We start from the raw sequence: 26,949 nt of genomic DNA, 5'->3' as shown, positions 1-26,949 counted from the left end.
AATTTAACTTAAAAAAAAAACTTAATTAAAATTTAATCAACCCCCAAATTCAGCTTCTTAGTGACAACAGACACAAGTCAAGTGTTCAGTAGCCACCTGTGGACAGTGGTTCCCATATTGAGGAGTGCAGATGAACAGCATTCTTGTTGTCACAGAAACTTCTATTGAAACAGGACAGCACTGTGATAGAGACTGTGGTTATATTCTATGTATGGCCTTCAGCTATAACTTTTACCTAAAATTAAGGTACCTTTTCTATTTCCCATGATGAAATTCCACAAGGAGTTAACAAATGTGAACATTAGTTTATCCTCAACCATAAAACAACTAACTGGTTATGTTACCTTATTGCTGTCTTCTGCTCTCTGCTTCATCTTCCTCATCTGTAAAACAAAGGAAATAGATGCTTGCTTATCCCATAGGGATGCTGAAAGGGCAACAAGAAAGCTGAGATATACCTTATAATTATTTTCAAACATACAGGTTTGCTCATGATATAATGATTGGAGAGGATGTCATGTTTTAAAATCAATTTTAACGAAAACATATGGTCTTGGCTTTCCTTTACTCCTATTTTCAAAAATATTTTCTGTTTTTGGAGCCCTAATTATTTTGGTCTGTTTCTAATAATTTTAAGGTGTTTAGGCAATGATACAAACCTTGTACATTCATGTTTATCCAAGTAAAACTATATGAACTAATATTTGGTTAAGGGAAAGGCCAGATGCAGTTAGAAATTAAGATCTGATTGGAAATTTTGGCGTTTAAACACAAGGTTAAATTAAAATTGAAGAGTCTCTGATCTCACAGCACCATATTAATGGCTTATATTTGTTTCTCAAGCTAGTAATTTTAATTAAAGAAAAGCACAGACAGGAATGCTCACTTTTACCTATACAGGTAATTGGCAATCTAGCTAGCCAATTACCTGCAAAATACAGGGATACTGAATCCTTTATTCTAAACATTTGAAAGCTACTAGACTCTGGAAAATTGGCATAAAGGTTGCTTTTAGCTAAAACTACAATCGGGTACTTGAAAGACTTTTTTTCTTCTTTTCCACTCATCCATCTGACACACACCATCTGTCAGATCATGCTGGGTCGCTGCTGTCAGCGTTCTACTCATCTTGAAAGGGAGACAGAACTTTTGAAAGTTTTTTATTTCTCATAAATTTCCCCATGAAAATGCATGGGGTTATTTTACTGGTTCAACATACCTATCTATAGAGGACAAGAAGCTAGTGTCTGTCTACAGGAGCAGTGACTCTCTTAGACTAACCAGCACATGTGATTGATGAAGGACACACCCTATAGGACCTGCTCAGGTAGTCTCTACTGGTGCTTTCCAAACTTTAATATGCATAGGAATCACCTAGAGATCTTGTTAAATGCAGATTCTGATTTAGTGGGTCTAAGATGGGACCCCAGATTTTGTATGTCTAACCATCTCCCAGGTGACAGTGATGCTGCTGGTTCATGGACCATATTTTTAGTAGTAACAATAGGGGATACTGGAACAAGTTTAATCATTTGGAGTGACTGTACAGGGCAATCCTATATAATAAAAGGGCAATATGCAAATTGATTCTAATGGCTGAATGACCAAGAATGACTGGTCGCTATGATGCACACTGACCACCAGGGGGCAGGCGCTCAATGCAGCCTCTCCCGCCACAGGGGAAGCTCCACTCAGCCGCAAGCCGGGCTGACAGCTGCGAGTGTAGCACCTGTGGCGGGAGAGGCTCCTGCCTCCTCTGCAGCGCTAAGGATGTCCGACTGCAGCTTAGGCCTGCTCCCCAGAGGGCTCCCGGGCTGCCAGAGGATGTCTGACTGCCAGCTTAGGCCTGATCCCCCAGGGAGTGGACTTAAGCCAGTAAGTGGACATCCCCTGAGGGGTCCTGGACTGCGAGAGGGCACAGGCTGGGCTGAGGGGACCCCGCCAAGTGCACAAATTGTCATGCACTGGGCCTCTAGTTATAATAATAAAAACAAAGGCAATGATAATAATTGTTTTAGCTCTTTAAAATATCTTTTTGCATGTATTGTCTTTTTAGAGCACACTATACTGTGAAGTTAGACAGATGTTATGGAGATACTAACATATATATATTTCTGTGTAACATACCCAAAATTTAGTAGCATAAAATAATGACAACATTTATTCTGTTCATAGACTTGACATTCGAACGGATTGTCTCAGTTCCACAAGACATCGTTGGGAGCAGCTCAAGTGCTTGGAAGTGAAGTCACCTAAAGGTTTGCTCATTCATTTTTCTGATGGTTAATGTTAAAAGGTAAATGTCACTTCAGCTAAAGCAATGGCCAGACCACTTTTCCACTTGGCTCTTAATTTCATAGCATGGCAGCTGGATTCCAAGGGTGAACATCTCATAAGAAGCAGGTGGAAGCTAAATAATCTTTTTTAACAGTTAGCTTAACAGTGGTCGGCAAACTGCGGCTCGTGAGCCACATGTGGCTCCTTGGCCCCTTGAGTGTGGCTCTTCCACAAAATACTATGTGCAGGCGCGCACGTACAGTGCGATTGAAACTTTGTGGCCCATGCGCAGAAGTCAGTATTTTGTGGAAGAGCCACACTCAAGGGGCCAAAGAGCCTCATGTGGCTCGCGAGCCACAGTTTGCCGACCACTGGCCTAGGAAGTCACATTGGCTCACTTGTGCCATAGTCACAGACCTGGCCATATTCAAAGAAGGGAAATGTAGACCATTCTCCATAATGAAAGCGTCAAAATTGCATATTAAAAAGAACTTGTGCAGTGGGATATATTGGTTTGGCCACGTTTAGGAAATGCAGTCACAACACATAATATGATCCAACTTTAGTGATGAAGGTGATTGACTATCAATAGAGTGATTCTCACTATAGGACTCAGTTGACATAAATCAGCTCAGGAGTCTTCTTAAGTATGTTATTATTTGCATTAAAAAATATAGAGTGGCATTCATAGGCATGTATATGTAGTGTAGCATTTAAGAATGTGAGTTTGGGCCCAAGCTTCCCTATTTCTCAGCTCTATGACATTGGAGTAGTTGCTTAATATTTATATTTATTACCTTTGCTTTCCCTGTTAATAACGTGAGGATTTTTCTGTCTTAAATAATTGCTGGCATGCTGAAATGAATTCAGGATTGTAAAGCATTAAACCTCCTGCCTAGTTGATAAGAAGTGCTTAAGAAATGATAACATTTTTTATCATCATTGTCATTTCCATTGCTATTACCACCAAGAAAATAATAAGGCTTTATTTTCTTTTTTCATTAAGGTAAGTGCATTTTTGTTTGTTTTCCCCATGCTCTTTATCCCATTATGATTGACTGGTATCACTGACTTAGAACATTTTGATGTTGGTATGAGCCAGCTATTTCAGAAACGAAGAAACTGTGAGAGCTTAGCTGGTTGTTAGTAATATTTGATGTATATGGAGCTTCAGAGAAAATGCAGTTTTAGAATTGACTCCAAGAGTCATATTTGTGCATTCATGGCTTGATTTAGTTTCCAGTTCTTGACAGTGAAGGTCATTACATTACTTCCCCCCCCCCCAAAGTACCTGGCGAGTGATCTGCATAAACCAAATGATCAGTACATATTTATACATGTATGTAACTAATTTTCAATTGCTTTTTATTCTTGCCTTTTACAGAAGGACTGTTTAGTAGTGTTAGGGAAAGAAATGATGTAAGAGTGATTTTTCATAATTGTTTAAAATCTAATTCTTCTGGCCAGCTGGCTTGGTTGGTTGGAGTGTTGTCCCAAACACCAAAAGGTGGCAGGTTTGATCCCCAGTCCAAGTGCATGCAGGGAGGCAACTGATGGATGTTCCTCTCTCACATCGATGTTTCTCTCTCCCTCTCTTGCTAAAAATCAATCTAAAAAAATCTAATTCTTCACTCCAGAGCAGATATTGCATTGCACTGGTTATCTAATATTTTAGTGGTGTTTTCTAGTTTTAACTATGAACCACTGCTTGAGTAAAGGTTCAGTCAACCCCCAGGGACCAAATAATGTCATTGAGAGAGGAGAACAGCTCAGTCTTTGCTCACAGCTTTTTCAGTTTCCTCCAGGAGCTACTAATAATAGCACATTATTTAGATCCAAAGCCCCCCAAATAAAATGGTAAGTGGTAGGGAGAATCCATGTGGTCTGTATAACTTTAAAATATCTTGTTTGACAAATTCACTGTGGCATAGATGTTTCTAATATCACTGATTTTGCTCTGGTCTCTTATATTTTCCTATTTACATCTAAGCAAATTTTTTCTTTGTTCCTGAATAAGAAAAACAAAAATGATCATCCTCTCCCACATACAAACACATAAATATAACTCATCATTGAAAACAAAAGAGAGGAGATTTGGAAAACAAACAATATTCTTGTTAACTCCTTTTACTCCATAATGTGTTATGTATAAAAAGTGCCTCTAAGACAGCCACCTTGGAGTGAGAAGTCTCATGATACCACTGTCACGGACTCTAAATACACAGGTGCCTCACTACTTGATGGTGTCATATTTTCCAATTCAGTAAAAGAGATCTTTGTAAGAACGAAAATTGCTGTTTCTAATAAGTTGCAGGAGACTCTGAATGATAGAGTAAGTGTGTTGCTTCTCTGACACCAGCATTTTCACTTGCCTCTGGCTCAAAACATTATACTAAGGCATTATTTAATTTCTGTTCAAATCTAGATAAGCAAATTGAAATTATCCTCCCCAAAGCAATATTGTTTGATGATTCATATTTGTGACCAGTGCCATAAGAGAGGCACCAATACCTCACTTTTTCAGCCTAAGACTAGAATGGTTAAAGAACTGGTGGTTAGGGACTGTGCTGTGTTAAGTTCTCATTCTAGCTTCACTGTTTGGTGAGTTTATTTTGTTTTCTTTTACCTTGAATACACTACATAGTCTTTCCAAGTTTTGGTTGTAAGATAGACAACATTAGGTGTATAGCAACATTTTGTTGTGAGGATGAATAAAATTACTTACAAAAAAAATGCCTGGCATTGAGACTGACAGAAAGCAAGGACATAGTAAATGTCGGCAATTACTAATGTTATTATTAATCTTATCAAAAACTAACATGCTCTGAAATCTTATCTGGGCATTATTGTATATACTATGAATATTAATACTGAATACTTTCATCAATAAATTCTACTGATCTTTGACATTTTCAGATAGCTCAGGATTTAACAAATTTTACCATGAATGTAGAAAAATGATGAGTGTGTGTGTGTACATACATGTACTTTTGGTTTCCACTGACCTTGACCAACAGAATATATTCTTTATGCCTTGATCTTTACAAGAAATAGAACACTCAACATGTGAAACTTTAGGACTATTGGTATAATTAAGATTCTTAATTTAACAAATTAGATTTTTTAAAAAATGTGTTCATATGAACCAGAGAGGATAAGGCCTAGTTTCATGAGGTGTTGAATATAGCCTGGCCACATGAGTCACCTTCCTCCTTCCCCCAGCTCACTCTTGCCTTCACGTACTATAACACCTTAAATAGAAACTGGATTGCATAGTGCTCTACAATATCAAAGCTGAACTTCAAAAGGAAGCTGTACTTTTTCTGTTTTTACTCTGCCCTACTCATTGAGCAAACAAATTGATCAATTTTGGCTGAGCATGATTCATAATGATTGGTTAACCATTAACAAAGAAACATTTGTAAAAGTTGGTCAAAAACAAGTAAAGTATCGGCACAAAAAAAAAATCCCAGGGAATTGTCCAAGCTTGGCAACCACATTCGTGTGTGAAATAATGATTCCTAGGAATGTATGGCCTATTTTAAATGACATGACTTCCAATTCAAATGTTATATGCATATCTATTTAGAAAAACTACATTTGGGAAGCATATAATTTAACTCTTAAAATAGCACTGACAACTTGGAAAGACTTTTATAAGCAAAGAAGAGAGAGAATAGAAACATGAAATATGCAGTACTTTCATCACAGAATAGACTCCACAAGCATAACTTGTTAAAAGTGACAGATTTTGTGAATCCCAAAATAGCACTGGTAAGTGTTTTAATGATTTTCTTCTGAAGTCAAAAATCAAATGCCCCACCAGCTCACGGATTTGAAGCACTTGTTGATTTATAAGTAACCTTCCATGCCTATCCCTGTTTCCCCTAGTGTTCGTCTCATTAAAAATCCAAAATAAATCAGGCAGGATTGTTCAGTTAGTTACTTTTGTATCTTCTGACAGAGTAGCTCAAATCTTCAGTCTCATTATCGACAAGTATCTGACCAACCTTTGGCAAAGATGTGTTAGAGCCTTCTGTTTGAGCTGGGGCCAGAATGCCATATGGAACCATCTTTAAACCAGTTTCAAATATGCCCTTCCTAGTTCACTGGTTTGGGGGAACTTCTCATAAAGAATGGAGGGAAAAGTGGTGGTGAACAAAGAAGAGGTGGGCCAGTAGTATGAGCCACCTGTTCATAACACTTGCTGGTGCTTCTTCGGGCCTTAGTTGAGCATGATTGTGTATGCACCACACAGCCGTCTGAAGATGGGTACTGCTGTACAGGCTTCAGCCTTTGGTGAATAGATAGCAGCCAGTTTATGTCAAGTGGCACAGTCCTTTGTTATCCCCCCAAGGGCAGACATTGACCCTCCACAAGGATTCAGCTGTAGTAATCATAGGAAGAAGCATGGGTATGATATTCACTATTTGTCAGACACTTTCATAAGCACTTTATGGACATTAAATGCTTTAATCATCCATCACATTGACACTATGAAATAGGTCCCATCATAGTTCCTATTTTTCAGAGTGGAAAGGTGGCTCAGTGTAAGTATGGTGTCCACGGTCACACTTGCATAAAAAGGAAAGAGAGGGGATTCACATTCAGACTATCTGTCTCCCAGGATTGCACTCCTTTTAAAAAATGTGTTTGTTTTGTTTTTATTTCAGAGAGGAATGGAGAGATAGAAACATCAATGATAAGGGAGAATCATCCATTGGCTGCCTCCTGCACACCCGCTACTGGTGATCGAGCCTGCCCCTGCCAGGGAATGTAACCATGACCTTCTGGTTCTTGGGTTGACACTCAACCACTGAGCCACACTGGCTGGGCCAGGATTGCACTCAACTCTACCCTACTCTCTGCTGCCGCAGCCCTAAGTCAGGAGTGATTTCTTGAAAGCAAATAGTTACTTAAAGAAGGCTTGGCTGGGCTTTAAAACCCTCAAGGCCATTCCTGTGATTGCCTTTTTAGGGCCCTCCAGAGTTTCTTTCCATCATTCTCTTCTGTCACAGTCCCTTGGAGCTGGGCCATACAATCCATTCTAAATAGCTGGGACTCATACAATCTCCCAAGCAACTCTGAAAATTTTACAAATTAACCGTTAAAACTAAACAATACTACATCAGAATATCATTGTTTTATAAGCTCTCATTACATGTATTTCCTTTAGATAATTTTAGTTGTCCATTTTTTTTCTACTATTGCTTATTACTGGTATATTAACAACCAAACAACGCTTTTGATTTTATTAACTTAGAAGTCTGCCATTTGTGTCTTATTTTTCTGCCTCTGAATTGAGAATACAATGAAAAAAGATCTGTCTTTATCAAAGGAAGATCTTATTATATTTTTTTCAAGTTGAGAATACTATTACTTATTTAGTCTGCATTAAGATGCCAATGACTGACGTGTCTCATAAAATGTGGACTTTTCTCAAACCTGAGTGTTAAACTCAGAAAGAAACCTAGTATTGCTGCTTCTAATTTTTGCCCCTTTGTTTTTAAAATACATTCTCTTAGAATTCCCATAGGCAGGACAAAAAAGAGAATTTATTTAACTTTTGCCAACTACTTAAAGTCCTCTCCCTCAAGACCCAGACAAACTTAATTTTTTTAATTCTGAGAATGTGACCTGAACCTCCAAAATATTTTAAGAAGTTTAACTTTTTGTTGTTGTTTTTTTATTTCACAGCTTTCAGCAGTTTAGTTTCACTAAGAGTAAGAGCTTGAATAATCATAGCCAAAACTATGAATTTGTTGGATTACCCAGCAGTGCTTTTCGACCATAGACCTGTATATCAATGTATCACCCATAAGATTCCTTCCACTGTGTCCAGTTGATGGGAAAACTCTGCCCTCATCCTCAGCCTTGCATCAGTCCCAGCTAGTATTTCACCCTCCTGGGGATCAAACTATAAAACAGTTCATCTAATAAACTGATCACATTGTATTACAGGTAGCTCTGTGCATGTGTCTTTTCCACTATATTTTTATTTATTTGAGAGTTTTGCCTTTGAGATTCCACTATTTCATATAAACAATGTGTTAGAACATAGTAGAAATTCAACTAATGCTTATTGAATTAAAGAAAGCTGGAGACAAAATCACACATATATAGGCCACTTAATCAGTAATAACAGAGGTACAATATCAGTTCTATGTTGGTGTCATTTGAAGAGACCCTGAAATCTTCCACCAGTTGCCTACTTGGCCCAAGCGGAGACAAACATCACACTTATTTGAGAATTTGACTCTGAACTCTGAAGTGTTGTGAATTTGCATCTCAGCGCTTTGGTTTGCAATTAGGAAAACAATCCTTACAGAATTGTAGGATAGAGATAAAACTTTTCCAGTACAGCATCTTCTCATTTTTGTGGATCCATTCTATGATCTCTTCTAATATAAGGATATAGGAGACAAATGATCCTTCCTACTTACTGTTGCAGTTAAACTATGTTAAACCCCAGAAAGAAAATTTATTTTTCCAAGATCAATTATTCCTTAATTTTTACATCTATGACATAATGGGCACCAATTGAACAGTGCCAACAGTCCTTTGGCACTGTTCATTTCACTTGCATGTCTATAAAACTGACCATGTCAGGACCACAGTTATTCACAAGGATGACTAACAATTTTATTGCATTTAAACCTAGTTCTCCCTCCTTCGAGTACTGTGCAGTCTATAGAACATCTCACAAGACCCTGTTGAATTACAGAATAAAGAGAGTTTATTCTGTAAATAATAAATTTACAGGAGAATTAAGTAAAAAGAAAAACGGGGTTTGAAATGTAGAGATCTGAGGTAGTGAGAATTTCTCACTCGAGACTATTGGGAGCCAGCTTTTTTGAGACAAAGTGAAGAATTGAAGGTAATGAGCCTCTGGAGAAGAGAAAGGCCTGGAATCAGTTCCAAAAATCCAGCTCTAGGCATGAGACATTCCACCAGTAAGTGCTCTTGACTTTAAGCCCCTGTAGTGTTTTCCTCTAAAATATAAAATGGGTTTTGTTCTTCTCTTCTGTCCATCAGCCAAATGCTGGAGCCACATTTCCCCACTAACTTTCTTTTTTTAATATTGAGGCTGAGTGATGGTGTGCTTAGCAGAAAATATACTTGGTACAACCACATCATTCATGCTCTCAGGATCTCTCATAAGTCCTTTTCATCTCAGTTGGATAGCCAATTTGAGGGGGGAGATGCTAGCATTAGCTGATTCAAATATTATCTCCGAAAAATGGCTACTTCCTGCACTGCAGACTTCACATTAAAGTGGAAAGTCCACATGGTGCTTTTTGTGTATCTTTACAGGAAGATGTAGATAGTTATCATCATCCTTATTCTTGAGGGTGGGAAATGGCACAGGTTTAAGTGTGCAGGAATTTAGTCCAGGCTTCTTGTGAGAACCAGATATTGATCCCAGGCTAATGTGTGATGTTACAGTGAAGAGATGAGTCTAAATAGAATGCTTTATAATTAATTGGAGGTGAGGGTCAGAGGGTTATTCTTAAGGTGAACAAGAGGACTAGATCCTAGCCATTTCAGCTTTGAGGTTCCGATGGCCTTGCAGGATGGCAGTGTCAGGATCTCTTCAGAGCTTGAATGCAATGCTCTCATGGACATGAATCTCTTAATGCAGAACGTCTGTACTTGTGTAGCAATAATGAAAACACTGTGGTTTGTTTGGAGTTTGGTTTTCTGAGTAATTTCAATAACAGAACAGTCTCCTATGACTTGAGTTTTCTTTCCAAGGTTCTGGAAATAGAATGTAAGCCCAGGTTCTGGAAATAGAATGTAAGCCAGGGTTCTGGAAACGGAATGTAAGTCTGTTTCTATTTCTCGCTCCTTGTATCTGTGTAGTGTTGGAAGATGCTCCCCAGGTTCAAATAAAAGCAATTAAAAGCAAAATTATTTGTCACTCTGTGCACTTAATGTAAAAAGCTATTTGCTACATTGTAGCAATGGCTAACTTGTACTCTTAATGGGCCATTCCTCACAAAAGCCCTGCTCCAGATGAAAGACAGCCTCTGTGCATATTTATTCATGTAGCAACAGCTTCATAGAATATGAAACCGTAGGCTAGAATACCAACCAGCTGTTGGGTGCCAGCCAAGTGCAGAGAACTCATCTGTACTTTATTTGCTTGCTCTTTTTAGATTAATGAATTCATCACTTTACTGTAGAAAATGTATCATCCTTCCCAAATTATTTTAATAGTTTTATTTCTCAGATGTGCATGTAATTCTGTCCCTATTCTTTAATGTTGGAAGTTCCAGGTCTTTACCTGCCTCTGGTTTCAAGTGTGATGTGAGGTTTGTAATTGGAAGATTCTAAATATAACCAGCAGCCAAACTGGTCATGACCTGAAGAAGAGGCTCTATAGTTAGAAATGAGAGGTGTCAGTAAGCCAGAGGGTAACTGAACGAGGTAGTAGAATGTCCTTCCCCTGTCTCCTCGTCAAATTTCTAGGATGGTTCTTGAATTTTTATGGTACACACTGCAAATTTAAGAATTCTGTCTAGAGGCACAGAGATAACTTTGTTGACCTGTAGACATCTCATTCCGCTGAAACAATAAGGTTCTAAAGAGAAACTTGCTAGTATTCTAATAGCTCCAAATAGCTCAGATTTTCATTTACACAGATTTGATGTCATTTCGCTGATTTATGCTTGTCTTTATAATGCAGCTGATGTGGCATTAGTGGAATTTCATTATGCAGTAAATAGTTATTTTGATGAAGAAAATGATTAAATTTAATTTCAATCAAATATTAGATTGTATAATAGCATTTTTCCCTGTTGGATGTTAATATAAATAAAATTCCTCCTTGTGAGCTGAGAAATACATTATGAAAGCATAATAAAAATGGGAAAATAAAAAAGAATAAGTTCTAAAAACAAAAGAGGAGACTATTGGCAAATTATAGGTATATTGGAGTAGGGGTTTTTTTGCCATCTATTATTTTGAATATTATAGTAATGTGCAATTAAATACATATAAGTAGCATAGTACAACCCATTCATCCTGTCTGTCCCACTAAGAATCCTAAGAAAAAAAGGAATAAAACTGAATCTTACATCCACAGAAAATAAAAATGTCCAACTTTGAATGTTTATGGCAACTATCATTACATCTGATTGATGACAATTTCATCCTCTCTCTATCCTTTCCCCTAGGATAATAGCTTTGTACACATAAAACCCCTTATTCCCTTGTTCTGCATGAAAAACATAGACAATTTTATAGAAAACAGTAGATACACATAACCTATAAACAGAGCTAGGTCTTCTATTGTTTTAGAGTTGCCATGGTGATCTGTGGTGGTTACTGGAATATTCTTTCAGGGATGACAAGAAAAGAAATGTGACCTCCTTACCTAATTGCTGATATCAGTGGAGAAAATTAGTTCTATTTCACGGAAGAATACAGACTCTAGGCTGATTTTCCCATCCCAGTGGTAAATGTTGATAACATGCTTGACCTTCATAAATACACACTATTAAGCCAACAAACACTTACACTGACCATATATATATGTATATGCTTATATATGCTTAAGTCAGTAGAATTCTATAGGGGCTGCTTTCCTTTCATAATATGGTTGGTTGAAGACTTTAGGCTCAGGGAAACTACATAGCTGTTAGGTAGGCAACCTTAGTCGAAGCTCTTACTTACAAGAAGTCTCATTTCAACTCTAGTAAAATAAGGAAGGTAGTCTTCTATGTGGTCCAGTTCCCCATTGTGATCTATCTCTAATATTATAGAACATGCACAGCTCTCTGGATGAGTTAATTTCAGTACTAAAAACATTGCAGAGTTTAGGGCATCTCTATTTACCTAACAAATATTGAATCTGTACTACATGCAACGCTTTATTCCAGGCGCTGCAGACACAGTGGTAAATAAAAGAAGGAGCTCCCTGATTTCATGGAGGTAACATTCTATAATAAACATGTAAATACATGTTATACAAATGAATCATTTATGGTGTTAAGTGCCATGAAGTTAATAGAGTTACAGTAGAGTAACGAGGGTAAATCTCTTGAGATAAGGTCAACAAGGCCTCTCTGAGGAAGGGCCGTTTCACCTGAGATCAGAAGATGTGAATAAGCTCAAAAAGAGGATTCCAAGCAGAGGCAGGAAGCACAGAGTCTCAAAGGTTTAAGCGTGCCTGGCATGTCTGGGAAGGAGGAGGGCGTGGCACCCCTCATGTGCAATGAGCCAGGGAGATTGGAGTATGAAATGGAAATGAGGGAGGAAGAAATATTACCGGCAAGGCCACGCGTCTGGGCTGTGGCAAGGACTTAGGCTGTGTTTCTAAGAGCAGTGGTTCGCCTCCAAGGCATTTTCAGCATGGCAATATCCTCGGTTTTAACATTTTTCATAATTTTTAAATGAATGTACTGGGGTGACACTGCTTAGTAAAATTATATAGGGTTCAAGCATATGATTCTAGAATACATCATCTGTATGTTGCATGGTGTGTCTACTACCCAAAGTCAAACCACATGGGCTTTGCTGAGAATATCTTGCTTAAGTTTTTTGTTACACTGATTTGGACCCAATCATGGAGATTTTAGTAAAATAGCTCTTACCCTTATTACTCCAAGCTTTTTTACTTTAGATAAAAAGAGAGAGGATTGAGAAAGTTGCACAAAAACCTGATACAGTAGGAAGAGTCAATAAAACAAATGTTATGACACTTTGTGTGTGCATTCAAGAGACTTTCTCTGCCTGATTTTTTTTTTTCTGGAGGGATAGCACCAGCTGGCTCAGTAATTTTAGCAAGATCAAGGAGTAGCTTCAACTCTGTCTTGTTTTCTGAATTGGGTTGAAAGCTACTGAATTTCATTAGTGTCGTTCAGTGCAAAAGGTCAGCAATAGACTTCATGGAATTTAGAGGTACAGTGCCTCACACCTTGAGCTTCGATTTTGCACGGAGCTTCCTTAGTGCCTGAGTTAAGGGACTCCAACTTCATCTGACTGTGATAGTGGCCCCAGCATAACTAGGGTCACCCAGAAGATGAGAATGTGCACACACACACGGGTGTGCACACACAATCAGCGATATTTTATCCCCCAAATTTTAAAAGTCAAGCCGAATTTTGATTCACTCCTGCAGGCTCCATACTCCCACTTTTCCCAGACTTCACTAATTGCCCTCCCCTTGCTTCCAGGCACCCTGTGGAGTTTTATTTCCTTTACTCTTCTGAAAATAGATCTTTTCTACTATATTTTAGGTATATTCAGATTAGTGTTACTTCTCAGTATTTGACAAATATTAGCTGTTAGAAACCATTGTCCATTGGGTGCTCCTAAATTTATGAAATGAATCAATGGATATGGGATTTAATTGGCAAAATCTCTATTCATAATTTTATCACATCTGGCAACTGGCAATAATTACTGTTTTAATATGACTCAATCTCGAGCTTATCACATGTTATCAGAAGCACATTGATAAAGTTTCAAATCTTCCCATTTCACGGTTTGGAACAGGACGATCTAAGTGAATTTTCCAAGGTCACAGATCAGTTTTTGGAGAGCCCAGGCCCCCTGCTGTTAGGGCTGTCCTCTTGTGACCATGCTCCCCAAAACAAAACTGCTTCTAAATTGGTTTCCTCCTCCTTTAGAGGTTCAAGGGCCTGGGGCTTAGGCTAATTATTATTCATCTTACATTGTGACCGCATGTTGTCGCCATTCTTATGATTTACTATGGAACGAAGGAAATAGTGCCAACCAAGCATGTCAAAGCCACATCTTATTATGCAGCCCATTAGCTCCGCAGAGCATGCCTCCTAGTGTATGTGTGCATGTGCGGTTTCCATGGTAGCAATAAAATAAGCCCACTTCTATCTCTTGAAGGTCTTTGAATCTATGTGACCTCTGGGATTCATCACATGCTTCCCTGGACATTCGGATCAAAGACATTCTTTGCATTACAGGATCCTCAAGTGCTGACAAGGAAATAAATACAAAATAAGGAGTGCTTTAGTCTCACTGTCTCTCCCCTTGTTTATGTAAATGGGGCATGCGGCCCGCCAGCTGTGAGTTTGACATGCTTGCTCCAGAGCCTCACGTTCATCCGATGTCTGTCTGCAGAGTTGGGTTACGGCTTCATTTCTGGAGAAGCTTTCTCCACTGACACGCTTAAGAGAGTGCCATCAGCAGTACTGTGTCCAAACTGTGTGCTTTGCAATTGCCGTTTTCCTTTATTTCATTTTACTGTTTTACCTTGACAGTTATTCTTGTTTGGCAAAGCAATCTCCTCAGTACAGGAGGCTTCTTAGAAAGAAACAATATTCCAGATTAGAAAACAGTAAAAGTTACAAAGGTTATTTTAACTAATATACTCTGTTCTGGCCTCAGATGTCAGCGACTAATTATGAAAATAACTGTGTATCGGATATACTTACAGGCAGTTCTTCAGGGTATTTGGAGTGTTCAAAAGGCTTCTGTGTCTAGAGGGATAGAGAGCAGAGCTTGAAATCACTGTGGCTTCATTTCACGCTCAGTACCCACGATTCAGGGTACAATGTTGCATTGCCTTTTACTGTTTTATTGCTCTGCTGCTGAGCATGTTATGTATTAGCACTTCAGCAGGGAAATTTAAAGAGTGTTATTCTATTTATTTTAAGTGTCATATAATTATAAATTGATTTACCAGCCATTGTAATGCTACAAATGATAATTAATTTATTTGCATAATATGTAGTTTCATAGAAGTTCAATTATAGTAAAGCATTTGCTAAATGTACCATGAAAATGGTGTTTCCAGAGAGAGTGAGAATCTGAAGCTTGGATCTCTTTAGGCTGTTGGTGTGTGGTCCTCATCGTGAGCAATCGTGTCATTTCAAGGTGGGAGAGAGGTTTCCCTAGCCCCGCAGTTCGCTCAACTGTATGTTTTTCTTATTGTAAAAGATGATCATCAGGATCTTTGCAATATGCTAAAAAGTAATATGAAGTTGACGATATTGATTCGGGTAATAGCCAAAATCCCAAAACTGGGATAGAGATACATAATTACTGCCATTTTACCTGAACAATGAGCTAGCAGGGTCCTGACCCTTGCACCCAGTCAGCTTCCCATGGCTTGGTGACTCCCTCTCTTAGATAGGACATGAGGAATGGAAGGTGGGGGACTGTAAATCCCCATTGTCCGGGAACCAGACAATAATTCTAAACAGGTGGTGGCACCAAAAGCCAGACTTTCTTGGACCCAAAGTGTTTTCAGTATTCCGCTATTAAAATGATGCTGTTTCCATGCTTGCCTATGAAAAGGAAGAATGGCATAGGGGGAATTCTGCTCCTGGCATAAAGGTGCATTTTTCACAGCCAGCAGCGTACCTTGGGCCCAGCCTACCTCTCTGGGAAAGAGGATGTAGAACCGGTACGTCTCTTATTTTGCTAACAAAATCTTATGAGTCTTTCCTTGTCTAAAAAAAAAAAAAAAAAAAAAAAAGTCTATTCCTCAAACCAGACCATGTGACAAAGTGGACAATGTCCTGAACTGTCATGAGAGACACATGGTGACACAGATGGGATCTATTTTGCACAACAGTAGTAGCCTCTTAGGGAAGACCTTGATATGACAGTTTACTTATTCTATGTGTGTGCTCTACTTAATGCAATCAAAGCTTCATGGGGGTAGAAATCATTTCACTTCATTTGATAAGTACAGTATATTATTTGATTTTCATTCATCTCAACATATCTTCCAACTTAGTGAATCCCTCTTTGATTCATTTGTTATTTAGGAGCATGTTGTTAAATTCCCATATATTTGTGACTTGTCCAAATTTCCCCTTGCTATTAATTTTTAATTCTTTTAAATTTTTTTCAGAACACATCTTTTGTGTGATCTCAATCCTTTTAAATATATTAAGACTTGCTTCATGGGATAAATATGGTCTGTCTTGGATAGTGTTTCATGTGCACTTGAAAATGTGAATCCTGCTGTTGTGTGGGGCGTTATGCAGATGTCTAGTAAGTGTAGTTTGGTGTACAGTGTTGTTGATACTCTGGGTAGTTCTATTCATTATTGAAATGAGATATTGACATCACCAACTACTACTGTTGAATTGTCTTTCTTTATACAGTTTTGTCAGATACTGCCACCTGCTCTTTGAAGCTCTGTTGATAGGTCTATATATGTTTATAATTATTCTGTCTTCTTGATGGGTTAACACATTTATGATTAGGAAATGTTTTTTTCTCTAGTAGAATTTTTTTGCCTCAAACTCTGTGTTGTCCAGTCCTCTAATCTCTGCCTTTTGATTAGAGTGTTTAATACATTTCCACTTAAGGTATGATTTACATCTTTCATCTATGATTTACATCTTTCATCTTGCTATTTGTTGTGAATTTTTGTTTTTGAATTTCACTATAAACGCTGTTACTTGTGGTAAAGAAAAGGTTTTTAGTTCACCGTTTTAATTTCCTTGTTTTTCATTTGCTGTATTTTAAAAATTACTTATTTTGCCATTGCCCAGAGGATTATGGTTATACTTAGTGTGTAACAATTTAGTTTGGACTGGAAAAAAAAAGACAATATGCTTATATTTTTGTAACCTCCTTATTCCTGTCTGATGTAAAACTACATCAATAATTATAAACCTCTGTTGGCAGGTACACGATTTATGTCGATGCATTTCGTGACAGTAACAGCAAAAAGGGAGGAGACATCACAGCCACTGAGGAGCTCTATGGTTCGGGGGCGTGCCCTCGACACTGCAGAAGGCAGTTTACCGTGCTGCCTTAGCCTTAGCATTAGCTTTAGTTTTAGCTTGCACAGAGCCTCAAGGTTAACCAGAGTTGCTGGAGTTGAGAGTTAAGGCCTTCTTAGGTCTTCCCAAGGCATGTGCATAGCCATGCTCATGTGCCCGGGCTCCTAGATTCCCAAGCATCAGAGACTTAAAGCACCTTATAGACATTTCAATCTCCAGATAATTTTGACAGTTGTTAGTGTTCTCATTGATTTTATGGAGAGCATGTTTTCACTCCACCATTTCTGCTGATATTCTGGCATTCAATATTTTAACCTTTAACCATATAATTGCTTGGACAAGTAGGATATCTCTCTCCCCTTTTCCCGATGAATGACTGTTTCTTAACAGTTCACCTAAGATACAAGCTACATCTTGACAGCCGAGATTAAAGTAAATGATGGTTGGGTGTACACAGGCTTTTACAGAGTCATTTCTGTAAACGGAATGGCGAACCCACATTAGCTCTGATTAAAGTTCCTTCGTGTGCCCATTTCTTGCAACAAGCTCATCTAAAGCTCAAAGTCTTTAATCCTGTTTACTACAAGAGCTAATTTGTGCACATAATGACCCTGCATTTGACTTATGGCTGCCTCATATGTTTCCTTTAAATAAAATTTCCCATGTGTGAAATATGCTCTCACTCTGAATGAATTCTGCAAGCATCAGCTGAGGATTAGTTATTTCTGTAAATGAGATTTTTCCAGTTAAATGCTAATTGTCCTCAGGAAAGACTCCATCAGTCCCTTAGCATGTAACTCTATTCAGCGAGTTACTAATAAACTTTATATTTTTATCAAAAGAAGGTAGTATGGTGTCACCATACCAAATCATTTAGCCCAGTAATAGTCAACCAGTGGATCAAGGCACACTAGTGGGACACCAGAATATTTAAAATACGCCTTCCCCGACTATTTGATCAGGGACACTGACCTCTTTTCCTTTAGATTGTCAAATTAAAAAAAAAAAAATGACAACAGCCATCCGGTGCGAATGAAACAAAATTATAACCATTTTTTGTCAGATTGGCAAAAAATATATTTTTCATGTGTTTCAGAATTTGGGTAATTAGTTTATGTGTGCCATGAGATGAAAATGGCTGATTTAGCCTGATCTTCTTTTTGGAAGCAATGTTGTTATGGCAGAAGACTAACAGAGCTGACACTGCTTAATTGGTTTTGACATGTCACCATTAGCTTTATTTTGTGATGGGAGAGTATGCCACAGGATTTATGAAGTTGAACTTCACTCCCACAGCAGTAAATCTGTTTTAAGTAGGTGGCATGTAGCTAATTTATTCTAACAACGAAGTTGGGGACACTTGAAAATATGTAGATAAGGCAGCACCCTTAATAGCAGTAGGTCATGGCCTACATGTTCGTGGAAACTGAGAAATAGTTTCATTGCTAATGTGTTTGCTGGTTCTCTATACAGCAGGTCTTTAAATGATGTCACTTTGTTATAACATTGATAAGGAAAAAAAAGAGATTCCCAGCAGGACCACATCCCAAAGATGTGCACTGTAGGTGGATTGGTGTGAAACACACCAATGGAAACACAATGGCCCCAGTCTGAGTGAAGGTGGGTGTAGGTGTGAGTGTGCCCTGCGACAGAAGAGCATCCGGTCCAAGGTGGGTTTCCACCTGGCACCCTGCTCCACGGGGTAGGTTCTGGCCACCCGTAACTCTGAACTGCAATAAGCAGGCTAGAAAACAATTATCTTAAATGTTTTCATTAAACATCCTTAAATGTATGTATAGCTCACATTTATTTCAGTGTTTAATATTAGAAGTGTTTGGGGTCTTTATTTAGAGGTTAGATGATGTCTTTGTGACCAGAAATAAGCTGTAGGGACTTATCTTCTGTATGTCAATCCGCCTATGGCAAAATTGGTTTTATTATATATCACTTCACTTAAAGTTACAAGAACCTATCTATGACATCATATGAGGACTTACTGTACATTGTTTCAGCAATAAAATGTCTATATTTCCTGCAAGGTTATAATCACCCTACATGTATGCTCCTTGTGGCAACATAGTACATGTGGTAATGAATTTGAACAGCACAGCACGGAGATTAAGAGTAGTGTGACCATATATGTATACTAGTTTGCCTGGGATCATCTCAATTTACACCCACTGTGCCAGTGTAATTGTTAGTAGGGCCTTCTTTAACTCTCAGAATTACCTCAATTTGTATGAGAAATTACATATAGTTAACCTTAGTTAAAAGCACTGTTGCTGAAACTGGCCTATGTGGATTCAAATCCATGTTCCTCTGCTTTCTGTCTATCTGAAAACCTAATATAACTTTTCTATGCCTCAAATTCCTAACCTGTAACATGGGGATGGCAATAGCACCTGTCTAGTGGGTTTGAGAAAATTTAATGTTTGTCAAGTTCTTAGAACAGCACATGTCATGTCCAATATATAGATGGTCTTGCACCACAGGCAATGAACACAATTTCTAGGCCACATTCATTAAAAAGATTTCTTATTGCCCCATGAGATTTTTTAAAGGGAGAATAAAGACCAGGGAGAAAACACCACCAGCAAAATGCTATAAAATATAATGAATTTAGTAAGATGAATGAGATGTGTTGTTGTGGGTAGTACTGAACTATATCTCCCCCTCTAAGATAGAAACATTTACTAGAAATAAAAGCAACATTCCAATATCTTTGTTATAAATTCATGAGTTTTCATCTTTCTGGACCTTGTGCTATCATAGAGTACTCCAAATTTGCAATAATAGTGTCTGAAAACCTTAGGAAATGATAGCCTTGTTCCATAACTTGGAAACCTCTGAAGTTAGAATTGTGCTTTCTACTGATTATAGTAAACCTTTGTACTTAAAGTTTCCCCTTTGGGTAAATGCAAATCTCTGCCTATTTGATCCCTTTTAGGGAGCTGTTCATTTCAATAGAAAAATACAAAAAAAAAGTATTTTACCTAAAACACACACACTTGGAAGATTTAATTCTAATGTAATATAAGAGTATTGTTGCCTAGCCTGATTGTAAGTGAAGCAATACTAAATTGTATTTTTGCATTACCTTATGTTGGAGAGACTTTCCCTGACTCCTATATTCAGCTCGCATTCTAAATATGCAGAAGTGCCTGCAACTTCCCTCTATAATACATCAATGCCAGTCAAGAATATGGCAGCAGACAACAGCAAAACCAACTCTGAATTGCAAACTTAAAATATGATTTGTCCTTTTAGAAGTAAAAAGGGAGCTCAATATTCTCGTTAGAGACATGGGAGATATGCTCATCCAGTAAGAGGTGATTCTTAAGGAAAAGTGGAAGTAGAGCTCTATCTAACTCATTAATTTACCTTAATTAAAAATTCGTGCATGACACAGGCATTAGTGCTAGCTCAGGAGAAATGGGGGAGGTGAAAGTAAAACAGATGTGGAGTGGTTTGATTTTTATTTCCTTACCTAGTCTATTTAGGGATTCCTTAATGCCTTTTGCCAATGACTTAAATATGGTGCAACAAGTTTATACTTTTTAATCTTCATGAGTCCAGAGGAAACTGTCAACCCAACAATAGTAAAAATGGCTGCAATTGGCCTCACCAGAGACAGGTATGACAGATGGGACACGAGGTGATGACAGGTGTCCTCGCTGCCAGGGCTTCAGGCTTTGGGTAAATGGTGTCAAGAGGTCTTTGGGGATTCTGTAATTCCTCAGGCCTTGTAGAGTCCTGTGCTCCACTCTGTACTTTGCAATGATAACAATAGTGACAAGAACAAGTGTGCCAAGGGATCTGAGTACTAAGGAGAGTTGTGTAATAAAGGTGTCCAACATACTGCCTCCTAAATTAACTGCTATTTGAAAAGAAGGATGCTACTTCGAACAGAAACAATGACGTTGCACGGCTCTGAGAACGCACGCGGTAGAAAGCATTAAGACAGTGATTTGTGAGTTAAAGATATCTGCTTGATGTATTGGGATAACAATGGCAAATAGGGGAATCTTTATAAATGTCTACACTTTTAATTCTCTGCTGTGAAATAATGGTATATACTAGTATACTTTCTCCACCAATGAACTGGCTGCCTGAGACATGTACATGATGCAGTGGACCTGTGGCATTCATTATACATTGGAGAAGTAGACATAATAATCAGGGGAAGGAGGAAAATAACTTGGGGGAAAATACCATGTATACTTTGGTTTAAACAACCTGCGGGTACAAAAGAGGTAGTCTTAGAAGAAGAGTTCTTATTTACGCTCTGATTTTAAACCATAACCAGTTGATTGTCAAAGCAGTATGGTATTATGAACAAAAGCATGACCCCAATGATCTAGGCCAGTGGTCGGCAAACTCATTAGTCAACAGAGCCAAATATCAACAGTACAGTGATTGAAATTTCTTTTGAGAGCCAAATTTTTTAAACTTAAACTATATAGGTAGGTACATTGTTATTAACTTAATTAGGGTACTCCTAAGCTGGCCTTTGATAAAAACGCCCTCAATCTGATTGAGGTACGTTCGCTGAGGTCGACCCCTTCCAACTCTCCCGTCCACACTCATCTTGTATATTTGTTTCATCTATCTCCTTTCGTTCATCCTCTCTATATGTCCAAACCATGTCAACATACCTTTCTCAATCCTCGACACTACATCTTCTTTCACTCCACAACGTTCCCTAAAATTAAGTTAATAAACTTTAAAGTTTTAAGTCAACTTCGTACTGTATGTGCACGCCCACACGTGGTATTTTTGTGGAAGAGCCACACTCAAGGGACCGAAGAGCCGCATGTGGCTGACGAGCCGCGGTTTGCCGACCACTGATCTAGGCTGTCCACATTTATGTCCCATCTCTACCCTTAGCAGCTGTGTGATCTTGGGCAAATTACTTAACTTCTCAGGTTCCTTATTTGTAAAATGTGGATAACCCCAACTACATAGAAGTTTGAACATCTAACCTTGAGTCTGATATCAGAAAGGCCATATGAAACACTTGGAGAAAGTACTAAGTACATTATAAAGTCTTCAAAAAATTAGCTTTTCATATGGAATATTTGTTTATGTCCCTTTCTATCAATAGACACCCAGTGCTACTGTTACAGGCATAGTCATATGGTAACACTAAATATGTGAATGCAAGATATATATACATAGTTATGTGTCACATCTGTATAAACTTATAGAGTTCACTATAGTTAATAGCTTTAAGTTAGGATCCCATGAAAATTATATTTTATCATCTTTTACTCATTTCAGTGACTGTTGCCAATGATGAGCTAGATATCTTATAAGGAAACTCTAATTTATGCGTGGAAGTCCCAGAGGAAAGTCAAGATTTGTTTGTGCTAATGAAATTGATATAATTGACAACGGTGATGATGATGATGATAATAATAATGATGACAATAACATCCTTTTTCTCTGTTCATCTAAGAACAAATAATAAACAATTCATGAAAAGAAAAAAATTGATAATTTATTATATATTATCTATTTTCCTTTCTCTCCCTGGCTCTTTATGAGTTTCTCACATTTCTTTAATTCTAATAGAAACAATACATTTTATAATTTAGTCATGTCATTCATACAAAAATGAGTTAGAATAGATTTAGAAACATATTTAGTCGTTTTCTCGCTTCAGGAAAAGAAACTTGCTTGAGCCCTAGCCAATTTGGCTCAGTGGATAGACCATTGGCCTGTGAACCAAAGGGTCCCAGGTTTGATTACAGTCAAGGGCACGTACCTTGGTTGCAGGCTCCTTCCCGGCCTGGGCCCTGTTTATGGCTTGTGCAGGAGGCAACCAATCGATGTGTTTCTCTCACATAGAGGTTTCTCTCTGTCTTTCCCTCTCTCTTCCACTCTCTCAAAAATCCATGGAAAAGGATCCTTGGGTGAGGATTAAAACAAGAAAAGAAACTTGCTTGAGGTAACCCAGTGAGACCGCTGTGCATTCCTCCCTCACTACAAGTAGTTCCCTCATTAGGAGTTCATTAAAAGGCCAGAATGTTCTGACTCATAGTCATGCACTACAAACTGATTTTCCTTTTTATCGTCACTGCTTCCAGATTGACCCATTTTAAAAAGTTAACTCAACTGAAGATGCCTCTAGGAAGAAAATAATTCTCTCAAAAATCAAGACATGTATAATTTCTATTTGATAATAACACCTGAGCATTTCTGTGGGTTTTTTTTTAAACTGTGTATCTAGGGAAATTAAGTGTTCTGTTCCTCCCTGATTATAGAATTTTTTCCTATGGAGTTGATTGCCAGTGATAATTAAATTACCAGTCATCATCCGGGAGGTTGGGAGTTTGCTATTCTGCTATAATTTTGCTCTTTCCCATTCTCATAATATGTTCAAGGACTAATGGCTTAAGTACCTTCACTTCTTCCTCCTATTTGCTGAAATCTAACTAAAATGTTAAGGACGTTTATTCAGTCAATCAGGATTTGTTGTGTATCTCCTAGCTAGCAGTTTCATAATCATCTTTGATACATCTCTCTCTCTTTCCAATTCCAAAATCCAAATACTACTAAGGCTTCTTTTGGGAAACTCTTCTTTGATAAATTTCTTTTTCATTTCTATTATCATTACCATAGACTGGCATCTATTTTCTCTCACAACTAGTGATTTTCAAACTTGTTTATCTGATTCCCAGGTACTGAAACAGACTTACAAAGCCAGATATCCAAGGGTAAAGTCTGGTTATCTTTATCTGAAACAGCTTCATGCAATTTCGGCATACCCATTTAACTAAATACCAGTGATTGTTAAAGTATTCTCCGATCATTTTCTTTCTTCTCCAAGATTTTCCCAAAATCAACTTTTTTTTTTTACTTTCTATCAGAAATTTTTCTATGGAGAAATCTCTATTGATCATAAACTTTTATGTATCATTCTTTTGCTTGCCCAGAAAATTTAGAATGGTTCCACAGTAGATGATCAGTGACAAATTCCATAGTTAAAAACCGTTGTTCCTTAGTAAAGTCAGATCTATTTATCCAGTCTCTTGTCCCACAGCTTTCCAATGGAGGCTTTTAGTATATGCTCTCATACTCACCTCATGTATTTGTCCCTACTATAGCTCTTTACCTCTCGCTTCAGCTGTGTGTATATCTTATTCTTCCAACAATACATTAGTCATTTTTTTAAAGGCAAGAACCTTATTTCATACTTTTCTTTATTCCCACCATTCTGAGAACAATGTTATGGTCCAATAAATCCTCCTTCAATGTTATTAAGTATGCTGACAGGTCAAAAGCGTGTAGATTTGATTAAATAATGAGTCCTTTTCTATTATTCTGAAAGTTCCTCAAGCACTTTTTTTTTATTCTTCCTTTTGTCTTGGCACTCATCAAATCTGTACCCCTCTTGGTATCCATCAAATCTTGGGTTCAGAAAAAATGATGAAAGAAGTGTTAATTATATGATGTGATGTGTTGTTTTCTATAAGCATGAGGATTTGCTGAATGAAATCTAATAAGGTATGTCATCATTCTTATAAAGGTGAGAGTAGGAATCCTATGTTTACGGCTTACTTTTCTTTAAAATTTGGCAGTGTGCCTAGGAAGGAATAGATTAATCAAAGAGTGATCATTGTTAGATGGAATAATAAAATTTCTAAAACTATGCCATTGGGAATTAAGTTTTTTAATAATGACTAAACTTTTTGGTGAAATAAGCAAGTAAAAATAATTCTACTAGTGCTCTCATGTTCCAGAGCTGAGCAGAGTCAAAACCTGCTTGTTTCCTAGGATGATCATAAAAGTCACCCTTTGGTGTCAGGATTTTCCTCACTAATAGCAACTTTCCGTCATTTAAATACAAAAATAAAACATGTTGGTGAGAAGTAAGGACAATATTACAGAATAAAATTGAGTCAGAAATCAGATGGCCTTGATCCAGAGTCAGTGCTGCTAGAAAACAGAAATAGGCACACTGTTTAGGTGCCTGCTGCCACACTGATGACTTCTATCAGTTCCATCTGTTCATGTAAAGTGTCGGCACATACTCCAGGCCTTTTAAATATATGTGGGCTCTGGGCCCTTTCTCCTTAAAGTGCTACCCCTCTTAAATGATCTGACGTGGATTATTAGAGTTTCCCGGGAACAGTGTAGTTGGAAAAGGGCCAAGATACTGAAATGTTGAACAGGTGTTTGCTACTTTGTAGTACAAAGCCAAAAGCGGGGTTCTAACCATCGTGTCTAATAAGCTGTTGGGGGGTGACTATTAGCATCACTAATAACTCTTTACTAAAAGGATACTTGATATCAGTCCAAGAGAAAGACAACTTTAAAGTTCAGGATGAAAATAAAAATTGATAAGCAGAAGTAAATTGTATGGAGCTCAAACTTCTGCTTCTAGTTATAGCAGGCTAGGCAATAGGCTAGGGGATTTAGAGCAACGATTCTATTCAGGGCAAACTAAAAAACACCAAGAGTGTTTTTTAAAAGTGAGGAATGAACAGGCCAAAATCTTGTAAAATATGAGAAACCAGAGAGGAGTAGGGTTAAATGACCTTTTCCCTGATGGCATTTTCCCATTTGAAAAAAAGAAGCAAAGATCTTTTGTGTTAGTGGTCTTATGAGATCAAGAGGATGATACTTCAAATACAGGGTCACCTTGTGTGCAGAGTCCATCTGACATATTAAGCTTCTGCATGCCTATGCCGTCAGGGGACACTTGAACTGGAAATAAACTTCCTCTTGGTGAACTCGCAGCCAAGATGCTCATACTCTGGATGAAGTGAAATGTTCTTGGACTGGGAAGGGGCCCCAGACAGATGACAGAAGTAAACAACAGCAATCTTCTCAGTAAGACTAGAGCTTTATGAGAAGTTTCAAATTATTCCTATAATCTTTCAATCTTTGTATAAAGATTACTGCGCACACAGAGAAGCAAACAACAACAAAAATCCTAGGAAAGCCAACAGGAAAAAAAAAGAGATACACTGTAATGATCAGAAAAATATTCAAAACAAGTAATTATACTTATTCTCTTTAAAGAAATCAAAGACACACTTTTAAATATCTGCAGAAAATTATAAAAAGTAAAATAGTAGGTTTCCAAAATAACCAAGTAGAAGTTCTGGATGCGACAAACAAAATACGCCAAATTAACAATCCAGTAGGTGGAATTAAGGCCACATTACCCAGTGCTGAAATAATTAGTTATAGAAAGATAGGACAGAAGAAATTTCCTAGAACCTTGCTGCTCAAAATGTAGGACAGAGGATTATTTAAGGTGAACATGGCTTCCAGAAATCCAAAGAATTCTAATCAAGATAAGTAAACAGGAATTCATACTTAAGTAAATCGCAATGTAGAGCTTCAGAAAACTAAATGCAAAAAATATATGATCTTAAAGTTAGCCAGAAAAATCAAAGATAACAGAAGCAAGAGGTGACAATGACTCGGATAGGTAATTATCATTCTACCGTACATGGACTTAATTATTTATCTGGTTTGTTTTAAGAGGCAACATATGGCCTATGAAAAGTAAGTCAGTATATATATTAACACAATAACTAGAATCAGAATGCTTGGGTTCAAAGCCTTTCCACAATTAAGTAATTGCATTTACTTAGCCTTTTAACTACGAACGATACCTTATTTAGAGGCTTAGATGATGATTACACAAATAGAAGGCAACTTAAATAGAGTACTTACCATAATGTCTGGTATGTAGTAACTATTACTAAATGTTCAGTATTATCACGAGTATTATGACAATTTAAACAGCATATTGATTCATATTTCATAGTCCATAGATTTTTATTGTGTTTTAGAAAGATGAGCTATCTAAGTTTTTTTTCAATTTGTACATTATCACAATATTTTATTTGTGAGGGATATAAACATGAAATATGTCTCCAGGGGACATGTGAAAAGTGCTCTGAAAACTGCAAGTCACCATGAA

The 26,949-nt window shown here is 37.6% G+C and overlaps 1 long non-coding RNA gene across 1 annotated transcript in view; it reads right to left on the bottom strand.

The window, feature by feature from the left end:
- LOC308525804 overlaps positions 1 to 26,949 on the bottom strand; it is a 285,480-nt gene that overhangs the window by 5,331 nt on the left and 253,200 nt on the right. Inside the window, exon 5 of the long non-coding RNA XR_013996480.1 lies at positions 345 to 383. This is a non-coding gene — a long non-coding RNA (uncharacterized lncRNA). The remainder of the gene's footprint in view (positions 1 to 344; positions 384 to 26,949) is intronic.

Source organism: Myotis nattereri (genome assembly GCF_964212035.1).
Source record: "Myotis nattereri genome assembly, chromosome: 10".
In the NCBI taxonomy this organism is placed as follows: Eukaryota; Metazoa; Chordata; class Mammalia; order Chiroptera; family Vespertilionidae; genus Myotis; species Myotis nattereri.
The sequence above is the reverse complement of the archived record's forward strand: the minus strand, read 5'-3'. Positions and strand labels throughout refer to the sequence as shown.